This window comes from Coloeus monedula (genome assembly GCF_965178545.1).
Source record: "Coloeus monedula genome assembly, chromosome: 19".
Lineage (NCBI taxonomy): Eukaryota > Metazoa > Chordata > Aves > Passeriformes > Corvidae > Coloeus > Coloeus monedula.
Window position 1 is genome coordinate 4815204 of NC_138799.1, and position 11264 is coordinate 4826467.

The window sequence follows — 11264 nt, forward strand, 5'->3', positions numbered from 1 at the left end:
CTCTCCCTGATGCCCTGTGGTGCAAATAGAGCCCTTCCAGGAGCTTGATTTGGTTGGGTTTGGTTTGGTGTCTGAAAGCAGGATCCTTCCTAAGAGCTTCCTAAGGTCTTGCCAGATGAGATGCTCCAGCCTGGGCCCCTGTTCTCTGAACGCTGCTGCTTCAGTCAGCTCTTTGTGTTGGGGCTGTTCTCCCAAGCAGGAACATCTGTGAGCTGTTCCAGGCCACGTGTTCCAGCTGGCCACCACCTGCAGTTCACCATCCTGCAGGTATCTTGCACATTGCAGGGCCTTTGTCTTGCACCTGTGGAGAGCAAACCTGCCCTCGTGTTTGACTTTCCATCATCCCAACACGGGCCGGTTGCCTGGTGCTTTATCCCAGCACTTGCAGGGGATGGTCCCTTCTCCAGGGTGCTCCTGTTTGGGCAAAGCAGCCTTGAAAGAAGCTCTGATCTCCCACCCTGATTCTGTGGGTTTCTTCTCCAGCTGTGCCATGTGTGTGAAGGCTGCCTCTCCAGGCAGGTGTTTAATTACCTCGTTAATGATCTAGGAGACATCTTGTTCAGATCCAATCGCTCTGTTTGGGAGCAGCTCCCTTCAGCCGTGTCACTGGATAACAAAGCCAAATTTGCAGGCTGCATCCTGTAAGTTATAAGCAAGTTTTCCAGACAAAGTGTCCTGAGAATCTGCCATTAGTGAATTTATTTAGTGCTATTACAGCCTTGCTAATCCTCTGGGGAAAGGAAAATTAGGCTAACGCATTAACTGCTGCAGGGAATTGCCCTGATGTCCTGCTCCTTAGCTCTGGGGCTTGAACTCAGAAGGAGCTGTGGGATGCTGGAATGAGGCTGGAGAGGCCGTGGGGTGGGAAGCAGGCAGGTCCTTTTGATGTCTGAAGGGTCTGGAGATGAGTAGTCCACAACAGCCCTGGGACTGGGCTGTTAAGGAGATGGCGTGGTGGGAATGTCCTCTGTATTTAGAGAGACACAAAGGAGCAGGACAAGGGCTGCCCATTTGTGCTGTGCTGGATTGGGCCACCTCTGGTTTCTGGGGAAAGATCCCTTGGAGCTGAGCTGGCTCTGCATCCAGAGCCCCCCGACCTCTGCCGACCCTTCATGGTGCTGAGCCTGCCCCAGCCTGGGAAGGTTTTTAATGGGTTTTAATTCCACCTGCAGGGAGGAGAAGTTTTGGGGCCTTTGCACTTCCCCTCTGCTTATCAGTTGGCAGAGATAAGGCAAAGCAAAACAAGGTTTGAGGACCCAGTAATTTTAGACTCCAGAAAATCAAGTGTATTATTTTCCCAGTGGTGAGGCAGTTTTTTCAACTAGGCTCTTCTGAGGTTCTGGAGATCCACTTTGCCTTGTATGAAAACTGCTCCATGAGGGGGGAAAAAGGGCTGGAATGGGAATTGTATGAAAAGGTACCATCCTTGGTGTCTGCAGGGCAAACAGAGGCTGATGTGTGTGTGGGACCAGGCTCTGATTCCTCCCAAGGAGGTGTCTGGGGGCCCTGATTTAATGCTTCACCATTCTCCATGGCTTTGGAGACACTCAGAAGGGTTTCCCCATGGCTGAGGTCAACTCAAGGGTCACAGGCTCAGTCTCCAGTTGCAAAGACCAGGTATCCTTTGTAAGTCTTGGCCTGGGCTACCTGCTGGTGCTGTTGCCAAACAAGCAGCACCTCCACAGAGCAGAGCATCCCTCATGGTGCTGCTGGCGAGATGGGCCCCTGGTTTTATTTGGTGTAAATATGGGTCATCACAAGCCGGGGCTTTCCAGGGTGAGGGGATGCACAAACTGCTTTTCCAGAGGTGTTTTGTGAACAGCTCCAGGCTGTTTCCAGGTGCTGAACAATTGGAGAGCAAACCCCAACCACCCTCTGCATCTGTGCTCACTGCTTGTTCCTGTGTTTCTCCTCCTACTTCCCAACGGTTCAGTTTGTTGTCAGGGTCCTTCCCTTGCTCTGCTGTGGCACCCACTACTCTAAAGGGTCATTTAGGACCTTAAAAGTGGAGTTTCCCCTGCAGTGTCTGGCCAGGAACAGCTCTGGCTGGTGTGATGACATGGGAGGTTTGTGCACTGCTTTGATTTTGTTGCATCACTTCCCAGGGGGATGATTTAAAGAATAAAGAAGTTCAAAAGCAAGAGGTGAAATGGAAAGAAAACTGATCTGAAGGAATGATGTGCAGAGGGTGATCAGGAGGGGAGAGGCACAATGGGGGAGGCAAGTTCGTTGTCATCCAGGAAGGCAAAGGATCTTCACAGGTAACAATAACTCATTTATGGGCCATGTTCACCTGGCATCTCCTCTGTAAAGTCCTATCAGAGAGGCCAAGCTGATAATGAAGGCATGCCATTTTCCAGCCTCTGCCAATCTCTTATGAAAGGTTAGCCCAGGATGGTTCCTGAAATCTCCCTGCCCTGAAATGTTCCGTGCTCACCGAGGTCCTCTAGGCAGCTGCACCTGCTATCTGTCCCTGCAGGTGACTGCTGAGCTGTGTGAGCAGCAAGAGGCAGCTGCTGGGGCTGTGACTGCCCTGTAAAACCAGGCATCTGCATCCTGGCACAGCTCCCGGCCACGGGGATAAACCCTGTTCTGGAAAATGAATGAAGTGATTATGGATTCCCATACCACCTCCTGTAGTGTCTGGAGCCCTGCAGGAGCAGCCAGCCCCAGGTCTATTCCCCCAGGGGATGCGTCTCAGCCCCCAAACAGAGCTGGAGCCCAGCTGGGAATGTGCCTGGGCAAGGCACAACCTGCTCGGGGATTGGCTTTGCCTCTGGATCAGCAGCAGCATTTCCAGGCTGGAATAACTGGGATGAAACTAAGGCTGCCCACCCCTGACCCATCTCTGGGCAGCTGTGGCAGGAGGGAGCTTAGTCCCCATTGCAGCACAGAGTGATCCTGTTGGAGATGGAGCTGGGTGGGGGCTGCCTGCCTGGAGTGGTCTGGAGATGGGGGACCCTTGGCAGTGCTGGTCTCCTCTCAGACCTGTGCTCAGGTTCCAGCTGCAGGGGGACAGGTAGGTCCTGCCCGGGATTTTGGGCCCAGATCCCAGTGCCAAGTGCAGCTGTGTGGGTGGCTGTGGTGGAGAACTGGTTGAACTGGTCTCCTTGCCTGTTGCTTCTTGCAGGGTCTGGGTTAACCACCGTGCTCTGCCCTGGCATGGCTTGGGCTGGTCTGGGCAAAACCCATGGAGGATCTGGAAGTGACCTGGGCTGAATCCAGCAGTGCCTGTCACAAGTGTGAGGATCTGTCATAATCCCTGGAGGATTCCTGCAGCGACTTTGCCTTCCCCTGAGCAGATCTTGGTGTCCATCACAGAGCAGGCGAGGCTCAGGCAGCAGCAGAACATTCCTTGTTTGCCACAAGTGCTGGGCAGCAGCAGCAGAAACTTCTGGGCTGGATGCTGTGCCAGGGCTGCTGGGCTGGCCAGACCCATCACCCCAGAGCCATCCTCTGGCTTCTGCTGCCAGTCTTTTCTCCTGAGGCTGGGATGGGGCTTTGCTGAGGGCTAGGCAAGCCCTGCTCCTCCAAGGCTGAGCAGGCAGCCAGGAGCTGCCCCTCGCATGGACTCTGCCTCTCCTCCTCCCCTGTCTGGCTGAGTGAGGAAGAGGCAGCTCGAGGCAGGTGCCTCAGCATCGCTCCTGCATCAGGCAGGACCTGGCCTGGCTTCTCAGCTCGTGTCTCATACGGTCTGGGAGCAGCCAGGTGCCCTGCCAAGGACGCTGCTCTCCTCCCAGAGATTATCCCTGTGTTTGTCTGTCCCGTCTGTGTGGCACAGAGGCTGCTGCTGCCTCATGCCAGGGCATGTGTCCGTGTGTGCACAGGGCTGACAGCAGAAGCTGCTGCCTCTGGAACACTCTGTCTGTCCCAGGGATCCTCGCCAGGCAGGGACTTGGCTGGGGGGAGGATCTCAGCTGTGTCTTGTTACACAGAGGAGAGGAAGGTGCTGTGGTGGAGCTGTGCAGGTGAGGAGCCCCAGCCCTCGGCCTCAGGCTGCTCCAGGGTGATGGATGGCTTGGGAAGCAGCCTGTCCAGAGACTGTGTGGTATGTGCTTGCTTTACTCCTGGTGCTAATTCTTAGAACTTCCTCCACGTGCCAGGGGCTGTTTTCCAGGGGATTACAGGCAGTTGATCTCGTCCAATTTAGTTTCCTTTGAATCTACAGGGAAGCAATCCCCTCCTGGCCCATGCAAACAGCAGCCCCACACAGAAGAGCCTGTCCCATGCTCCTGTTTTGTGTGGGTACAAAATCAGGTCTCTGTAGCATCAAATGCTTTCAACTCTCACCCCTGGCAAGGCTTCAGATCACTTAAAGCCTTGGAATGCCAATGACAGGGACTGGCCCTGGTCTGGGGATCCTCCTGGGGCTCTCCAGCATCTCTGGTCAAAGAGCATCACTGCTGTCACCAGTCAGTGGGATGGCAATGGCGAAGGGCTGATCTCTCAGCAACCACTTTCCATCCTGTCTGCATCCTTCCCTCTCTCCTGAGACAAGTGTGATTTAAATTTAAAGAGGACAAAGAGGCCACCCAGGAAGGGACAATGGACCCCAGGCCTTTTCCTCTGGTCCTGGGTTGCCCCTGGACCACACAAAACAGGGAAGAACAGCCACAAACCTGTGTTGGCATCACTGGTGTCTGGCTGGTGCTTATGTGGGGGCTGTGACTCCCATCTTCTCCTGTCCCCTTCCTCCTCCATCCTCCCTCCCTCCCTGGTCCTGCACTGGGTAGGATCCCGTGTTGCTGTGGGATCTGTGCTGGATCAACCTGAAACACAGGGTTCCTGGTTTGTGGAGACCTTTGAACTTGGCTTTATCTGAAACCAGCAGGTAGCCAGCCCTGGCTGTGGCTAAGGAGAGCTGGGCAGCCCCACTGGGCAGCTCAGCCTGGACGGGCACCCCTGGGAGCCACAGAGATGCCAGGGCATTGCTGGGAACCACTTGGGACTCTGAAAGAGAGGGGAAAGAGCTGCCCAGAGGCAAAGCCTGGTCTGAGGTCTTGTGTAGACAGGGTGCCTGGGCAGAGCCTCAGACCCAGATCTGTGGGGCTGGGTTTGTCCCAGAGCCTGAATCCCGCTGGATCCCTGAGGCTCCTGTGATGCTGTGCTGGAGCCGCTGACCTTCCCTCTGCCGTGAGCCTTCGGTGCTTTCCTGGGAGCTTGTGCTGAGCCTGGGCCAAAAGTTTACTGGCCTGCAAAGTAGCACCATGTTCTGAGAATTGCTGATGCCCAAACTGCTGCTGCCGCCTTGGAAAACGCTCGGTTGGCTTTGTCCGTGGGGATTCTGCTGTTCTGTAGCATTTTAAACAGCCGCTGCCAGGGGATGCCTTAAAACGTGTTTCAGCGGCAGCAGTGCACTCCCTCCAAGTCGTGCTCCCAGGCTTTTCCTCCCTGCAAAGACCCTCTCTGCCCCTCTGCCGGGCAGCTGCTGCTCGGCTGTGCCTGTGTGAGCCCAAACACTCTCCGAGCCAGGGCGAGGTCTCCCGTTCTCCCTCTGGGGCGCTGCTCTTTCCACCCTAAACTGGTTTTTCGAGTCATTTTTTTCAGATGTGCCTCCATCTCCGCCGCTGCTGCTGCTCACCTGCGTTCGGGGAGGAGCCTCCCGGGAGCTGCTCTTTACTGCGCCGCCGACCGTCCCTCGCTGAGTCCTGGCCTTGCACCCTGACAGAGCCGAGCAGCGAGCAGGGAGCCAGCGCCCACCACCAGCACTGTGCAGACCCCGGGACACCGGCTGGGACCTGGCCAACATGTTCAAGGGGGTGGGCAAAAGCTCCCCGAGCAGAAGCTCCCCCAGCAGAGGTTCCCCTGTCAAACCGAGCAAGTAAGTGGGACCCCTCTCCTCTGTCTGCGCTGTCCCGTGACCCTAGGGGGAGATGAGGGATGGGTGGTCCATGTCTTTTAAGCCACCCTATGTGCCATCCCACCGTGGAGCAGCAGAAGGTGGGGGTTTTTCCAAATCGTGCTACCCTGGCTGTTGTACTCGTCTTTGGTGGGCTTTGTGCTTCCTCCCAGAAGTGTCCGTGCAGCCCCTGGGATGTGCTCAGAGCTGTGATCACTGAGCAGGGAGGTGCAAAAAGCAACTGGGAGCAGGATCAAAGCAGCCCCTGTGCTTGGGTGGAGCGGGATCTGCTCGGTGGTGAAGCAGATCCCAGCCTGGCTCTGGGATTCCCGGGCTGTGTCAGGTTGGTGTGACGCTCCCCAGGGATCCCTGGAGAAGGATGCTCAGCCTGGTGCTGCTCAGGTGGTGGAGGTGGGTGAGGATGGGTTTGGTGGTGGCTGCTCTAACCCAGCCTGGGACAGGCTGGGTCTCTGCAGGTGGAATCACTGAGTTTGCCTCTTTCAGACCTGCTTGGAGCAGCCTGGTCTGGTGGAAGGTGTCCCTGCCCATGGCAGGGGCTTGGAACTGGATGGTCTGTAGGGTCTCTTCCAGCCCAAACTATCCTGTGATTCTATGAAGAGATTCCCTCCGTTCTGAGGGAGTGAGGTGTGTGATGCTTCCCTAGGATCAGGGAGTCCTCTGGGAGGGAGTGCTCCTGCAGGGGATCTCATCCCTCCCTCCAGCTGCTGTTGTTAACTCAGGATTATTTTCCACCTTCCTCAGCAATTTTGCACACTGTAGTGTTGGTGGACTGATTCCATGGGAATTCTCTGCCCTGCCATGGTTGGAAGCTGAGGAAATTGCCAGGAGTGTTGTGCTGAGGAAAAGGGGACAAGAAGGGAGAAGGGGGTGCTGGCCTCATCTCCTGGGACCACCAGCAGCAGTCCAGGACAGTGTCTGTGTGTGTGGACACCTGGCTGGTCACAACACGGTGCTGGCCCTCAAATGTGCTGGTTTGGGGGCCCAGGTCAGCCAACAGCCACTGAGGAGCGGGGTGGATGGGCAAGGCAGCAGGGCCTGGGGACAAGGTGACCCCACAAAGGTTGGGGCTGCCCATGGGGATGTTGGGCTTACTGGGAACCACTTGGGACTCTGAAAGAGAGGGGAAAGAGCTGCCATGGGAAGCTTCAGTGGAGCTGAGCACTCACAAACTCATCTCAAAGGCAGGTCTGAGGGCTCTCTGAACACCAAGCCTTACCTGGAGCCTGGCTGCAGTGAGGCACCTCCCCGGCAGTCCAGGAGCTGTGTCAGGCTCTGGTTTATTCAGCCTTACTAATGCAATCTCTCCACCTCCCCAGCCAGCTTCCAAAGCAGGCTGGGAATTCCTCAGGACCCTACAGAGGGTTTGGGCAGGCTCTCCCCCAGCATGAACCTCTCAGAATAACTGGAGCTGCACCCCAGCAAGACCTCACACCTCTTCCCCGTGCAGGATGGAGGCTGGAGCCAGGAGCACAGCAATTACTGAGCTAGTTGTGCTTGTTTCAGGAGGCACCAACCATCAGACACGGCCTAATTTGCTTGGCCATGGCCTGGGGCTTGGTCAGCGCCCAAAGTAGCTGAGAAAATGAAGGTGGATGAGTTGTCTGGGGAGCAGCTGCCAGCACACGCTCTGCAGATGGCCCCAAGAAAATGTTGATGGCCCACAGCTGCTCTTGGTGGCCCTGAGGCCAGAGCCTCAGCAGCAGCTGAGTTTCCCTGTCTCCGGGGTTCACGATTAGCAGCTGGACCCCCATAGAGGGGCCTTGGTCCCCAGGGCCATGGTGTTGAGCCTCCCAGCTCTCAGGGCCCTTTCCTGCCTCGTTTGGTGGATGCATCCCAGGGAGGCACCAGCAAGCACAGGTTTGCCCCCAGGAGCAGCCTGGATGTGCCCTGCTCTAGGTGGAGGCACTGCGGGGCTGAAAGGGAAAACTCCTGAGAAGGTGGAATTGAGTTGGATCTGGCTGGACTGGCTGTGCCTGGGTGTGATTTTGACAAAGGCTGTGGGTGGTTTGGGAGGTGGATGGCAAGTCATCTCCCGGGATTTAAGTGTCTCCTGGGATTGCTGCTTTTTTCCACCATCTCCCTGTGCTTCTCCCCAGTCAGCCTGGAGCAGTGTGGGCCCTGGGGACAGGCAGGGGCTCAGGGACTAACCCAGCACTGGCAGGGGGTCAGTGGTGGCCTGCTGGGATCTGCTGGCAAGTCAAAATGTGCCAGGACTTCTCTGTGTCAGGGAGAACAGACCCAGCTTTGGGCCCTGCAGCCATAAAGCAAAGTCCCCATGAGGAAGGGACAGAGGGGTCAGGGACTGCAGTGGGTGGTGCTGTGGTCCTGCCCAAAGTGCCCTGGCAGGAGTGACCAGGAGTGGGGGACAGCCCTTCTGCTGCTGAGAGACACCGCCCCTCGTGTGCAGCTGGACTGTCCAGGAGGCAGAAAGTGGTACAAGAAATGAACCAATTAATAATGATAATAACAGTGCTGTGCCTCTCCTAGGCATGAGATAGCCCTAGGGAGGAGGCTGCCCTGGCTCCTGAGGAGGAGAGCAGGAGGAGCTTTGTCCAGCCTTACCCTCAGCCATCCCGGGGCTGTGGCTGTACCATGCTCTGTGTGTGGAACCAGACCCGAATTCTGGGCGGCTGAGGGGTTTCCAACACGAGCTCGTGGCTCTCTGTATCCCACCTGATGCCAGGCCACCTCTCTGCAGCCCAAATGCCAGCATGTTCACCCTGAAATGCAGGGCCCACCTGGCTCAGCTCAGGTTGAGTGAGAGCTCCTGCCCAGGGGCAGCAGGGATGGGCAGGGGGACATCCCAAGGAGGGACAGTGATGTACCCGAGTCACCAGGGGCTGGGTGGGTGGGAGTTTGCATGGACTCCTCTCAGCACACCCCTGCTGCTCCTGAGATGGTGTTCTCCTCTTTTCTCTGAAAATCAGGCTGTTTGCAGCATCCTGGTCTCCAGCCTCAGGTGCCCTGTGCAGCACAGGCTGGGATGGGCTGAGTCCCCATGACCAGGAGGTTGCTGGCATCTTTTCAGTCCACAGTTTTATTCTGGCTCAGCCTAAACAATGCAGATTCCTGTGTCTAGCCTTAGGAACTAAGGGATGGAGTGCCCCAGTGTTTCCTTCAGCCAGAAAGGGAGTGCCAGCAGGAATAAACAGGATTTAGTTGGTGATCTACCACTGATGCCTTGAGAGGCCACCTAGAAACAGAGACTAGACAGGAGTAAGGGAATAAGGCAGGTATTTATTTGAAAGGCCTTCAAAGGTACCCCTGGGGAGCCAGAGGCCACTGCCCAGGTGGGACCCCAAGATGGACAACAGGTCACGAGTTCTTCACACTTTTATAGGTTTGGTTCATTTGCATATCAGGGTTAATTCTCCAATTAAAGCTTCAGTTAATGATGTAATTTCCCCTCAGCTTGCCCCCCTCTCAGAGGCTTTTGGTTTATACTTTTTGGGCCTAGGATGGTCTGGGTGTCCTTGAAGAGCAGACCTGGAGAGGCTTTGTTATGTCTGCCTGGCACGAGAGAGCAGAAATTAACAGGCTACAAGAAACTTCAGAGTTACACACTGGGCAGTGCAGGATTTGAAAAATACAAAAGTTAAAACCTAAGGCATCACCATCCCTGGGAAGGCCAGATCCTCATTCTCCCCTCTTGGAGCGGCACAGAGTCATCCACAGCCACAAGACAAACTGGGATGGGCTCAAACCAGGACACCCCATTCACGCTCTTTGGGCAGGAGCTGAATTCAGCCAGACCTCCTGGGAGGACGATGCTGTTGCCGGCGCTCTGGGAGAGGCTCCGGGCCAGCGGCCAGCACAGCAGCCCGTGACTCACACTCTCCTCCCTGCGCAGAGAGCCCGGGCAGGAAACCTGGGTGGTGCTCAAGTATTTGCTCATGGGACACCACCTCATTCCAGGCGTGTCAGGGATGAGTGGGAGATTGTGTAACCTCCTGGGGAGGGGGGACCGCTGAGAGCTTCCAGCCTGCTGCACGCTCAGGCTGACGGGGACCGAGTCCTGGCTCTGTGCTGCTCCCATCCATCCATCCCGTTGTGCTGGGAGTCAGGGACAGCACCCATCTCCCTGAGCACTGCAGCTTACACCGGGAAAGGGCATGGATGGAGTAGGAGGGATGATTAACGGGCTATAAAACACAGGTTGTAGCAGGGGATGATGCTTTGATGGTGATGGATGTGCTGCTTGGGCTCTTGGGCTCCATGATCCCTGGAATCAGACCCTGCACAGCAGTCCCCTTTTCCTTTGCTGATGTGCATTCCAGGCAGGAAGGCTGAGGCATGGCCGGGAGATGCTGCCAGCCCCAGACCCCCGGGGCAGCTGAGAGCTGCTGTGTGCAGGCCCACGCTCGGGAAATTAAAAACAAGGGAGGAGCTGGGGAAAGGGGACAGGAGGATGCTGTGAGCAGGAGCGCTGGGGCTGTGCCTCCTCTGGAGTCACACGGGCCGTGCTCAATGTGGGCTGAGCTCACTTCAAACAGGAGCTGTGGCACCCGAGTGCTTGGCTTGGGGTGACTGTAGCACTCCCTGGCACATTACAGTCACTTGGGGCTGTAATAAATGAACATCCCAGCATCTGTTCCAGCCTTTGGAATGAACTGTGGAACAGCTGGAGCCACGATTAGGAGCTGGAGCAATGACAGAGCCATTAAGGGAATAATTTCCCTCTGTCCTTTGCTGGATTCAGGGGCTCAGAAGGAAAGCACGTGGCCGAAGGGCAGATGTGGTGGCTCTGCTGCAGGACATCACCTTTCTCCTACCTTCTTTGTCCAACCTGCCCTGAGGAAGTGTCCCCCCACTCCAGCTGACCCCCAGTGACATCCCACTGCTGCTGCTCAAACTCTTTCCTGCTGGTCTCAGGTCCCAGCACGGGCACATAATGCGCTCAACCTCTGCTGAACTTTGTCCCATCGGCAGCATTCTGAGGGCTCCATCCCTGCGTGATGCTATCACTCCACACCCTCCTGCCTCTGCCCACATCCTGGCAGTGCTGTGCTCTCCCTGCCTGCAGGGTAGGGCCGGCACTGTCCTCAAGGGCAGATGCTGTTAGAAACAACAGGACACGAGGACAAAGGTGGCACCGATGTTTGTGCTTCCGTGACTGCAGGGAGCGTTGGGAACCATCCCGTGCCTGGCTGCAGGCTTTGGATCCAGCTGTTGTGGCAGGGCTCGAGGTGCTCATTCCCAAGGGTGGTGGTGGGATAAGGGCTGTGATGGCACCGTTGGTGGTGGCAACTGAGGTGTCAGCAACTGGGAATGGTCTGTTGGGGACCTTCAGTGACGCCTCACTGCAGCAAGGAGGGCTGGTTGGTGTGTCATGGCCTTGGGAAATTAGTCTTGGAATCATAGGATATCCTGAGTTGGAAGGGACCCACCAGGATCATCAAGTCCA